General features: G+C 49.8%; 1 protein-coding gene across 1 annotated transcript in view; it reads right to left on the reverse strand.

Annotated features, from left to right (window-relative positions):
- The window catches only part of C8H16orf71 (chromosome 8 C16orf71 homolog), a 185227-nt gene extending 179386 nt beyond the window's left edge, over nucleotides 1-5841 (reverse strand). The window contains exon 1 of the mRNA XM_030211925.1: nucleotides 5633-5841. The gene's annotated coding sequence lies outside the window, so the exon portion shown is untranslated. The remainder of the gene's footprint in view (nucleotides 1-5632) is intronic.
- Nucleotides 5842-11927: the final 6086 nt, after the last annotated feature.

The raw sequence follows: 11927 nt of genomic DNA on the forward strand, positions 1-11927 counted from the left end.
GGCAACCTGGTTGTCTGTCTGAATTTGGATAATTTGGTGGGACAGCCGATCTCTGAAAGCCTTCAGAGCGTTCCAGATCGCTCGTAACTCCAGAAGATTGATCTGCAGATCTCGTTCCTGGAGGGACCAGCTTCCTTGGGTGTGAAGCCCATCGACATGAGCTCCCCATCCCAGGAGAGACGCATCCGTGGTCAGCACTTTTTGTGGCTGAGGAATTTGGAAAGGACGTCCCAGAGTCAAATTGGACCAAATCGTCCACCAATACAGGGATTCGAGAAAACTCGTGGACAGGTGGATCACGTCTTCTAGATCCCCAGCAGCCTGAAACCACTGGGAAGCTAGGGTCCATTGAGCAGATCTCATGTGAAGGCGGGCCATGGGAGTCACATGAACTGTGGAGGCCATGTGGCCTAGCAATCTCAACATCTGCCGAGCTGTGATCTGCTGGGACGCTCGCACCCGCGAGACGAGGGACAACAAGTTGTTGGCTCTCGTCTCTGGGAGATAGGCGCGAGCTGTCCGAGAATCCAGCAGAGCTCCTATGAATTCGAGTCTCTGCACTGGGAGAAGATGGGACTTTGGATAATTTATCACAAACCCCAGTAGCTCCAGGAGGCGAATAGTCATCTGCATGGACTGCAGGGCTCCTGCCTCGGATGTGTTCTTCACCAGCCAATCGTCGAGATATGGGAACACGTGCACCCCCAGCCTGCGAAGTGCCGCTGCTACTACAGCCAAGCACTTTGTGAACACCCTGGGCGCAGAGGCGAGCCCAAAGGGTAGCACACAGTACTGGAAGTGACGTGTGCCCAGCTGAAATCGCAGATACTGTCTGTGAGCTAGCAGTATCGGGATGGGTGTGTAGGCATCCTTCAAGTCCAGAGAGCATAGCCAATCGTTTTCCTGAATCATGGGAAGTAGGGTGCACAGGGAAAGCATCCTGAACTTTTCTTTGACCAGATATTTGTTCAGGGCCCTTAGGTCTAGGATGGGACGCATCCCCCCTGTTTTCTTTTCCACAAGGAAGTACCTGGAATAGAATCCCAGCCCTTCTTGCCCGGATGGCACGGGCTTGACCGCATTGGCGCTGAGAAGGGCGGAGAGTTCCTCTGCAAGTACCTGCTTGTGCTGGAAGCTGTAAGACTGAGCTCCCGGTGGACAATTTGGAGGTTTTGAGGCCAAATTGAGGGTGTATCCTTGCCGGACTATTTGGAGAACCCACTGATCGGAGGTTATGAGAGGCCACCTTTGGTGAAAAGCTTTCAACCTCCCTCCGACTGGCAGGTCGCCCGGCACTGACACTTGGATGTCGGCTATGCTCTGCTGGAGCCAGTCAAAAGCTCGTCCCTTGCTTTTGCTGGGGAGCCGAGGGGCCTTGCTGAGGCGCACGCTGCTGACGAGAGCGAGCGCGCTGGGGCTTAGCCTGGGCCGCAGGCTGTCGAGAAGGAGGATTGTACCTACGCTTGCCAGAAGAGTAGGGAACAGTCTTCCTTCCCCAAAAAAATCTTCTACCTGTAGAGGTAGAGGCTGAAGGCTGCCGGCGGGAGAACTTGTCGAATGCGGTGTCCCGCTGGTGGAGCTGCTCTACCACCTGTTCGACTTTCTCTCCAAAAATATTATCCGCACGGCAAGGCGAGTCCGCAATCCGCTGCTGGATTCTATTCTCCAGGTCGGAGGCACGCAGCCATGAGAGCCTGCGCATCACCACACCTTGAGCAGCGGCCCTGGACGCAACATCAAAGGTGTCATACACCCCTCTGGCCAGGAATTTTCTGCACGCCTTCAGCTGCCTGACCACCTCCTGAAAAGGCTTGGCTTGCTCAGGGGGGAGCGCATCAACCAAGCCCGCCAACTGCCGCACATTGTTCCGCATGTGTATGCTCGTGTAGAGCTGGTAGGACTGAATTTTGGCCACGAGCATAGAAGAATGGTAGGCCTTCCTCCCAAAGGAGTCCAAGGTTCTAGAGTCCTTGCCCGGGGGCGCCGAAGCATGCTCCCTAGAACTCTTGGCCTTCTTTAGGGCCAAATCCACAACTCCAGAGTCGTGAGGCAACTGAGTGCGCATCAGCTCTGGGTCCCCATGGATCCGGTACTGGGACTCGATCTTCTTGGGAATGTGGGGGTTAGTTAAAGGCTTGGTCCAGTTCGCCAGCAATGTCTTTTTTAGGACATGGTGCATGGGTACAGTGGACGCTTCCTTAGGTGGAGAAGGATAGTCCAGGAGCTCAGACATTTCAGCCCTGGGCTCGTCCTCCACAACCACCGGGAAGGGGATGGCCGTAGACATCTCCCGGACAAAGGAAGCGAAAGACAGGCTCTCGGGAGGAGAAAGCTGTCTCTCAGGAGAGGGAGTGGGATCGGAAGGAAGACCTTCAGACTCCTCGTCAGAGAAATATCTGGGGTCTTCTTCCTCTTCCCACGAGGCCTCACCCTCGGTGTCAGACACAAGTTCACGGACCTGTGTCTGCAACCTCGCCCGACTCGACTCTGTGGTACCACGTCCACGATGGGGGCGTCGAGAGGTAGACTCCCTCGCCCGCATCGGCGAAGCTCCCTCCGCCGACGTAGTCGGGGAGCCTTCCTGGGAGGCGACGGCAGCCGGTACCGCACGCGGCACCGACGCCGGAGACCTCACCTCGGGCGATGGGCCAGCCGGCGCCACGCTCGACGGTACCGGTGGCGCAAGCACCGCCGGTACCGGAGGGTTAGGGCGCAACAGCTCTCCCAGAATCTCTGGGAGAACGGCCCAGAGGCTCTCATTCTGAGCGGCTGCAGAGAAAGGCATGGAGGTCGATGCAGGCGTCGACGTCAGAACCTGTTCCGGGCGTGGAGGCTGTTCCGGGCTGTCCAGAGTGGAGCGCATCGACACCTCCTGAACAGAGGGTCAGCGGTCCTCTCGGTGCCGATGCCTGCTGGGTGCCGACTCCCTCAGCGACCCAGAGCTCTCGGTGCCGACACGGGAACGGGACCGATGACGATGCTTCTTCGCCTTCTTGGAACGAAGCATGTCACCGGAGCTTCCCGGCACCGACGAGGAGGACGTAGAATCCATCCGTCGCTTCCTCGGGGCCGAGACCGAAGAAGGTCGGTCTCGGGGGGGCTGTACCGCAGGAGCCCTCAGGGTAGGGGGAGACCCACCCGAAGGCTCACCGCCACCAGCAGGGGAATGGACAGCCCTCACCTGCACTCCAGACGAAGCACCACCGTCCGACGACATCAGCAGACGAGGTCCCGGTACCACCAACGTCGATACAGTCGTCCGATGTCTCAGCGCCGATGCAGAGGGCCGATGCCTCGATGCACTGGCAGCCGAGGATGAAGGTCTGGACGCTGAAGACGTCGATGCACTCGATACCCCCGGTGCCGATGCCGACGAAGAGCCCGAGAACAAAATGTTCCACTGGGCTAACCTCGCTACCTGAGTCCGCTTCTGTAAAAGGGAACACAGACTACAGGCCTGAGGGCGGTGCCCAGCCCCCAGACACTGAAGACACGACGCGTGCCTGTCAGTGAGCGAGATTACCCGGGCGCACTGGGTGCACTTCTTGAAGCCGCTGGAAGGCTTCGATGTCGTGGGCGGAAAAATCACGCCGGCGAGATCAAAAGTTGAAATGGCGAAATTTGGCACCAGAAAAATAGGGAGAAGGAAATTTCGACCGGGGCCTAATTAAGGCCTACCCCAACGACGAAAGAAAACTTACCGGGGCAAAAAAAAAAACTCGAAGTACAGGAAGGGAAAGACCAAAAGAGGTCTATCCGAAGCAATTTTCAAAGTTTCTCACGGAAACGAGTCGAAAACGACACGCGAGGTCGACTTTTCGGGGCACGAACGGCAAAACACAACCGTTCCGAGCGCGGAGAAAAGAAGACTGGCCGGCTCAAGCCGGTTTCGGGCGGGAAGACGGCCGCGCATGCGCGGTGCGCATCGGCGCGCGAGGGCTAGCAAAGGCTTTTGCTAGTGAAGATTCCGATTGGAGGGGCTGCCGTGGACGTCACCCATCAGTGAGAACAAGCAGCCTGCTTGTCCTCGGAGAATATATATATATAGCACTGTCTTTTCATAGGTGGGTTAGGGCTGTTATGGGGTGGTAAGTTTTGTGTTCTAGGGCAGTGTTTCCCAAGTTGGTCCTGGAGTACCCCCTTGCCAGTCAGGTTTTCAGGATAGCCACATTAAATATGCGTGAAATTGATTTGCATATACTGCCTCCATTACATGCAAATCTTTTTCATTCAGATTCATTGTGGATAGCCTGAAAACCTGAATGGCAAAGTGTCTAGCCCTATTTGAATAGGTACTCTGGGGCAAGGGCCGCCTTTGGTGGCCTTGTCACCCAAAATAAAAATACTAAAGACTAGTGGTCTCCACATCCTGTAGAGTCACCACACAAACAAAAGCCCATCTGATTTAAAAAAAGGTGTCTAGCAGTGGAAGGAATGTGTGTGCTATTCCTGAGGTGATGGTCACGATTTGAATATTTTTACTTTGTAGTTAAGAAGACAGGTTGCCTGCTCTGGCCAGTCCAGGGACCCCTTCTGCGTCCTGTCTCCTGATGTAACTTACTATTTCCTTGTAGGCAGGACACAACAAAGACAGCCTGTATTAATCAGTGCCCGCCACAGCCCTTGAGCAACAACACAGACCCTGTTCTCTAGCTGACACCAACCAGCGCCTATTTTATAAAAGTCTGCTCCCCCTGAGATCAAAACCTGGCTACGCCTCTGCTGGAGAGTATAAGGGGTCTTAAGGGAAGCAACAATGCCCACACGCTCTTGCCCATTTGAGGCTTTGACCTCAAAATGGTAGCTACAACCTCAAGCGGAGGTAGCCACTAGAGGTTCTGGTGGACATTTTGAAGCCAGGGCATCAATGGGCAGGAGCGAGTGGGCATCACTCCTGCCCTCAGAATCTCCTAGACCATCAACATTATCAAAGGTAAATCCAGAGGGCCTACAGGGAGTGGAGGGACAGGAGATCTCATTGGGGGCTCTTCTTGCCTTCAGGTGGGTAGATTGAGGGAGCACCACACTGATATTCAGTGCTGGTGCACTGAAAGCTAACTGGGCAAAGATGCCCGGTTAACTATATGGGCACCAGCACTGAATATTACTGGCATCTGCATAAATGCCAGTTTTTCCCCCTCTGTCCCTGTAACATCCCTCTCCTGTCCAGTTTCACCAGTTAATGACAATATTCAGTGGCACTGACAGGAATACCAGCAGCCATCCCACCGAGTGTGATTTAAGTGGGCAGTGAGCCTGTCATTGGAATGCTTTTTCCCCCATTTATATATCTTTTGTTCATACTGCCTGTCCTAAGGAAGGAGATTTTGGCTAGTCAAAAAATGTATTGTTAGTTCAATAAAAAAATATCAATCATTTTTTTCTGTTTCTTCTTATTTTAATTTCTGTGCATTAACCTTTAAAGTGCACTACCAGGGAAAGGGCTATTTAAACCTACAAGTTACACTGGAAAGGTAAAGCACACCGGTAGAGAGACCAACTATACATTAACAGCAAAGAGAGTAAGACACCAGCTCCCATTTCCCACTACCCATCAGTTAAACCTGCACATTCTGCCCTTTCCTACGCCCTATTTTATTTTCATAATAAAGTGAACGACAGCATCTCTTACTTCGTAGGTCTCGCAAAGACATGGCTGTAGTTGAGCTTCAAGATGGGAGAACAGATGAGAAACAACCCGCCGCAAAACCCGAGTACATGCTAAGAGTCAGACTTAGGTTAAGAACGCGCCGCCTTTGCGTCCGTCTCTATGACAGCCAAAAAGAAGGCGGTTACGGAGTCGCACAGCGACCAAAACACCGGAAATACCGAAGTGTGTACGTCCTGAAATAAAAGTATAATCAGGTGGGAGATGAAGCGTAAAAAAGGCATTCCGATGTTGCTGTTAAAAGTGTGTCTATAACAAGGAGGTTAAGTTACGAACAGAAGACAGCATGAGCCTATCTGGCCCAGCTATTTACCGTTATGTGGGCTGAAGGCAGTAGGCGGAGCTTGCCGCCACGTCGGTTCACTCAAAACATAGCAGGCAACCAACAGATTTTTTTCCACTGTACATAATAGTGTGCTGCTTGCTACTATATTTTGTATTTCGGCGGTGTATTGTTTCCCTGCATAATTAAATCAGACTTATCTATATACAAACATACAGCCGGGAGACAAATATTTTTCTTAAATGCCTTTTACAACCAAACAGACTTGAAAAAGAAATACATATATACAACAGAACTGGAAAATGTTTGCATATTTACTGACTCTGGACAGCTTTTCCCTCATTATTCAATACACCTCTTTGAAATAGTAGTAATAAAAAAAATCAAGTACATTTTTATAATATACCACTGCATTCCACAAAACAAAAGGAGCACATTCCCACATACCAACGTTTTCTTTTGATATAGGCACAGGGGAAAAAAGATGTTAAATGCTCCCAGGTTTCAATCTGATTAATGTTTTTTAAAAAACGTTTAAAAAAATCATTGTACTTATAAATTGAAACTCTGAATGCTGGGCACCTGATTCCCATAACATGTCTATTTCGGTGGCCCTTTACTAGGTGAAAAAAAAAATCTCAGCACTAGTACAATTCCTGCTAGGACATTGGAGCCGATGCTGTGGGTGCTTGAGCACCCCCAATATTGAGAAAATTCCTTGTATCTGTACAGGGAAGGGTTATTTCCATTGGGCTTAGCACCCCCATTAATTTTGAAAAGTTGGCTCCTATGTGCTAGGATGCTATATTGAGACAGCATGGGCATAATTATATATAAGAAATTATATTAAGTGTTAATTCTGTTTAGGGTTTAAAAGTTTGGTGGTTAAATTCTCAGTTCTGTACAGTAAAGTGAAGGAATGCCAGATGGTTCAGATTATTTTGAAAGTCTAGCTTTAGCTAAGCTAAAGGTTAAAAAGGTCAAAGACAGAAACTTCTTTCACCCCTTGTGAGTGATGGAATGCTAGCTAGCACATCTGTATACCATTATGAGCCAGGCATATTGCAGGCAATTTAAAAGGATTAGGCTGAAATGCTGTTTAGTTAGAAGAAAAGAATTAGATTTTAGAAGTGCTTAATATGTAGATATTCCTGATATTTAGAATATGTCTTATAAGGAATACTGATTCTGTGTATTTTAGAATATGTCTTATTTTAGAATATGTTTATTCTATGTAGTTAATATGTAGAATACCTTTTTAAATCTAATGTTTGTTCAACTCTTTGCCTTACGTTCTGAGTAGGGCTGCAGTGAAAAGGTCAGCATATGGTTTGAATTTTCTGCAGTCCTGGCTGGTTTAATGTATGGAGCTGGTGGGTGAAAAGGGTCAAGAAAAAGTCTTGATTAATTATAGGTAAATGTAGGACTGGGCTTTCTGAAAGAAATAACAAATCACGTATGTGAGCCATTAAGTAAGACTGGCCCTTGACCCCTTAATGAATGCCAGAGTTCAGTTAGTAGTTAGTATGAAGTTGATTAGGAATATGAGAATGTCCCTTAGTCCCTAAATGAATTCAGTTTAAGCTATAGCTGAGAAATTAATCATAATAAAATGTAAGAGACTGGTGCCATATTGTCTGGTTTGAGGGGCCCCAGGTCATAGGTCAGTTTGAGAAATATCAAACCTATGTAACTGATATTTTTAAAGTAATGATTGGCTGAGGCAAGGTAACCAATCTATTCTTTACCATTTGGAAAGTAAGGGGGGGCTAGAGAGGGGGATAGCACTGTATTTAAGTGGGAGCAGAAGCAGCTTACGTCAGAAGAAGGAGAGCAGAAGGAACAGACAGAAGAAGGAGAGCTGAAGGAAGACAGAAAGCAGCAGAAGAGAAGCAGCTGAGACAGAAGCCATAACATCCAAAGAGCTGAGAGAGAGAGAAGAGAGCTAGAACTGATGTCCTACTCTGTTTGCTGGCAAATAAAGAAGATTTCTCCCTCATTCTGGTGTGTGCTGCTTGACTCCTGAAGTACCACAGATTCTGCTAACAATAGGGGTAATTCATGCATCCATTCCTGCAACAATTCTTGGTGTCAGAAGTGGGATCCTGAACCGGCACCCAACTGACTGAGGAACATTCGCCGGGTATGTATTCTGTATTCTGTATTCTGTATTGTAATCCTAGCTAGGAAACTGTAAACCAGCCCCTCACAAATTGAGGGAAGGGGAGTCTGATCAACTCTCAGCGAAGGCCTTAGTAGCTTTTAGTCTAGTGGAGATTAGAAGCGAAACCGCTTGAGCTTATCTGTATCTGAGAAATTTGAAATTGTTGGGTGGGATTTTCTGTATGGAATGTGTGATGCTTGAATGTTAAAAGAGTGGGGACCCCTTACTGCACTCTCAAAAATTCCCTCCCTCTTTGTGTGTTGTAACTGTAAGCATTATGGGAGGGAAATCGTCTAGACAAATTGATACTCCCCTAGATTGTATGCTTAAGAATTTCAAGAAAGGATTTTTAATTAATGATTATGGACAGACTTTAAGCTCAAGTACTCTAAGAACCTTGTGTGAAGTTGAGTGGCCATCTATGGGAGTGGGGTGGCCCCTGGTGGCAGCTTAGATATTGAAGTAATCCGGAAGGTCTACAGCATAATTGTAGGAGAACCAGAATATTCTGAACAACTCCCCTATATAGATTCCTGGGACAGCCTTGTGACTGACCCTCCCTCTTGGTTGAAAACTTATATGGGATCCCCAGTAAAGTTCATGTTAGGCCGTGTTCAAAGAAAGATTAGAAAATCTAAATTGGAAGAGGGAAAGAGCCCAAGGAAGCCTACCACCCAATCGGTGGCTTCCGCCCCTACCCTGTCCGAAAAACCCATACTCTCTGATGACCCCTCAGATCTTGAGCCACCACCTTATGGCCCATTGTTGGGGTTCCGTGCCACCCCTAGAGATCCACGCCGCCCAGCCCAAGCCTCTCCAGCACAGGCTTCTCCGGATAGCTCCTCTTCTGTGCAAAACCCGCCACATCCTAGGGTGGACCTTTCAGCCAGCCTCTACCCTTCTTTGCCACATCCTTCCCTGCTAACCTCCGAAGATCCGCTTTGGGCTCCACTCCCTGACTCCTCAACTCCTGACAGCCCAGCCTCTCCTTCTAGTACCCCTACCCACTCATCAGGGGCCTGGCATCCCTTTCAATGGACTGAATCACCTGTGACCACCTCTCAGTCTATGAGTGCCCCTCCCCATCCCTCAGGGGTTCAACACACCTCCACTGAATGGGTTAGACCTGTTGCAATCACCTTTGAGCATGATAGGAGGGTAGCTCCTAGCTCTACCTCAGGTTCCATTCCTACCTCCTCGAGAGTTCTGCCCCTGCGTCAGGTAACCACCACTCGACCGGATCCTAATAATGAGGGTCAGGTTATACAGGCACAGGCCTACCAGTATGTACCCTTCACAACCACCGATCTCCTGAATTGGAAGACGCATTACCCCTCTTATACTGAAAAGCCTCAGGCAGTGGTGGACCTAGTGGCTAGCATTATGGCCACCCATAACCCAATCTGGACTGATTGTCAACAACTTCTCCTGACCCTCTTCACAACTGAGGAGAGGCGGAAGATTTTACAAAATGCTGAGGCTATCACGCGAGCGCGTGCCCCCGAGAGGACACCGGACCTAGAGGAATGGGTTAGAACTCGGTTCCCTCGTGCAGTTCCAGCTTGGGATCCAAATAATGAGCAGCATTATGAACTGTTGTCTGGTTATTGCCGGGACTTGCTGGAAGGTATGAGGAAAGGCATAAAGAGGCCCATTAATCTGGCAAAGGTCTCTGAAATTCTCCAAGGGGCAACTGAATCCCCTGGGGCCTTTTTAGAGCGACTAATTGAAGCCTACAGAACATACACCCCATTTGACCCTGAAGCCCTAGAAAACCAGAGAATGGTGAATAGTGCATTGGTGGCCCAGAGTATGCCAGATATCCGGAAGAAGTTGCAGCGTCAGGAGGGATTCGCAGGGATGAATACCACCCAGCTAATTGAGATCGCAACCAAGGTTTTCATTAATAGGGATCAGGAGGTGCGCCGAGAGGCAGACCGGAAGATGCAGAAGAAGGCCGACCTTTTAGCGGCAGCCATTACTAATTCCACCCTTAACCGAGGTCGACCTCTAGCTAATGGGAAGCCAAAGTGGGACCCTGGACCACCAGCCAGGCCCCGAGATTCCTTCAATCAATCCCGGCCAAGGGGGGAGAATCCCAGACCAAGATTGGAGAGGGACCAGTGTGCCTATTGCAAGGAAAGAGGGCACTGGAAAGATGAATGCCCCCAGAGGCGCCAGGGACTGAGAAGGGGACCAGGAGATCGAGGAAGCCGAGGCCGAGTTCGAGAGGGAAGATATGAGCCTCCTGAATCTGACATCATCGGGATAGCCGAGATGGCAGAATGGGACGAATAGGACAGACCGGGTTCCTACAAACTGGGCTCCCAGGAACCTATGGTCAAGTTAACTATAGGGAGCCGCTCAATTCCATTCATGATTGATACAGGAGCTGAACATTCTGTTGTGACGGAGCGATTAGCGCCTGTGTCTGGAAAAACTGTCCGAGTGGTGGGAGCCACGGGGGTGCAGAACCGGAGGCCCTTCCTGACGACCCGTAGATGCCAATTAGGCTCACACACAGTCACTCATGAATTCCTGTATATGCCAGACTGTCCAATCCCTTTGTTAGGTCGAGACCTGCTGTCCAAGCTTAGGGCCCAAATTTCCTTTGACTCTGATGGCCAGACTTCAGTCTCCTTTCGGCCCCCGACATCCAGCCCTAAGGGTATATTGAGTTTCTGCTGCCCCCTTGAAGAAGAATGGCGGCTGCATCAGTCGCATGGCCAAGTTGACCTACCCCTGGCAGACAGCTTCCAGGTCAGTGGGGTATGGGCAGAAGATAATCCCCCAGGGTTGGCCCGAAATATTCCTCCTGTCCATGTAGACTTACTTCCAAGTGCCCGGCCAATCCATCTTCGCCAATACCCAATTCCCCGAAAGGCTCTGGAAGGGATTCAAGCACATCTGAATCGTTTGTTATCCCATGGAATTATTCGTTCTTGCCAGTCTCCATGGAATACGCCACTGTTGCCAGTTCAGAAGCCAGGGACTGAGGACTACCGGCCAGTCCAAGACTTACGAGTGGTCAACAAATCCACTATTTCATTACACCCTGTAGTGCCTAATCCATATGTCCTGCTGGGATTGATACCCTCTGGAGCTACCCATTTCACGACACTAGACCTAAAAGATGCCTTCTTTTGTATTCGGGTGGCCCCCGCCAGTCAACTGCTTTTCGCCTTTCAATGGGAAAACCCAGTAACAGGAAGGAAGCTTCAGTATACATGGACCCGCCTGCCACAGGGGTTCAAGAACTCCCCCACCATTTTTGGGACAGCCCTAGGGCAAGACCTTAAGACTTTTAAATCTGAGCCTTCCAGGCGAGTTTTACTCCAGTATGTAGATGACCTCCTGATTGCAGCAGTGACCCAGGAAGAGTGTTTTGAGGCTACCAGAGAATTGCTGGAGCTACTCTTGGATGCAGGCTATAAGGTCTCACGCTCAAAGGCCCAACTCTGTCAGTCAGAAGTGAAGTATCTGGGCTTTTGCATTTCCCAGGGAAGTCGGAGACTGGATGTCAGTAGGAAGCAAGCAGTTGCTGCAATTCCCCAACCCAAGTCCAGAAGGGAAGTTAGGGAATTTCTGGGAGCAGCCGGATTCTGCAGAATTTGGATTCCAAATTTTGCATTGATGGCGAAACCCCTTTACCAGGCCACAAAGGGGGGTGAAAAGGAACCATTTGAATGGGGACCTACTGCTCAACAATCTTTCATTGCCATAAAGAAAGCCTTACTCCAAGCCCCTGCGTTAGGCCTTCCTGATGTGGAGAAACCTTTCTCATTGTATGTCCATGAGCGACAGGGGGTTGC

This window comes from Microcaecilia unicolor, chromosome 8, assembly GCF_901765095.1.
Source record: "Microcaecilia unicolor chromosome 8, aMicUni1.1, whole genome shotgun sequence".
In the NCBI taxonomy this organism is placed as follows: domain Eukaryota; kingdom Metazoa; phylum Chordata; class Amphibia; order Gymnophiona; family Siphonopidae; genus Microcaecilia; species Microcaecilia unicolor.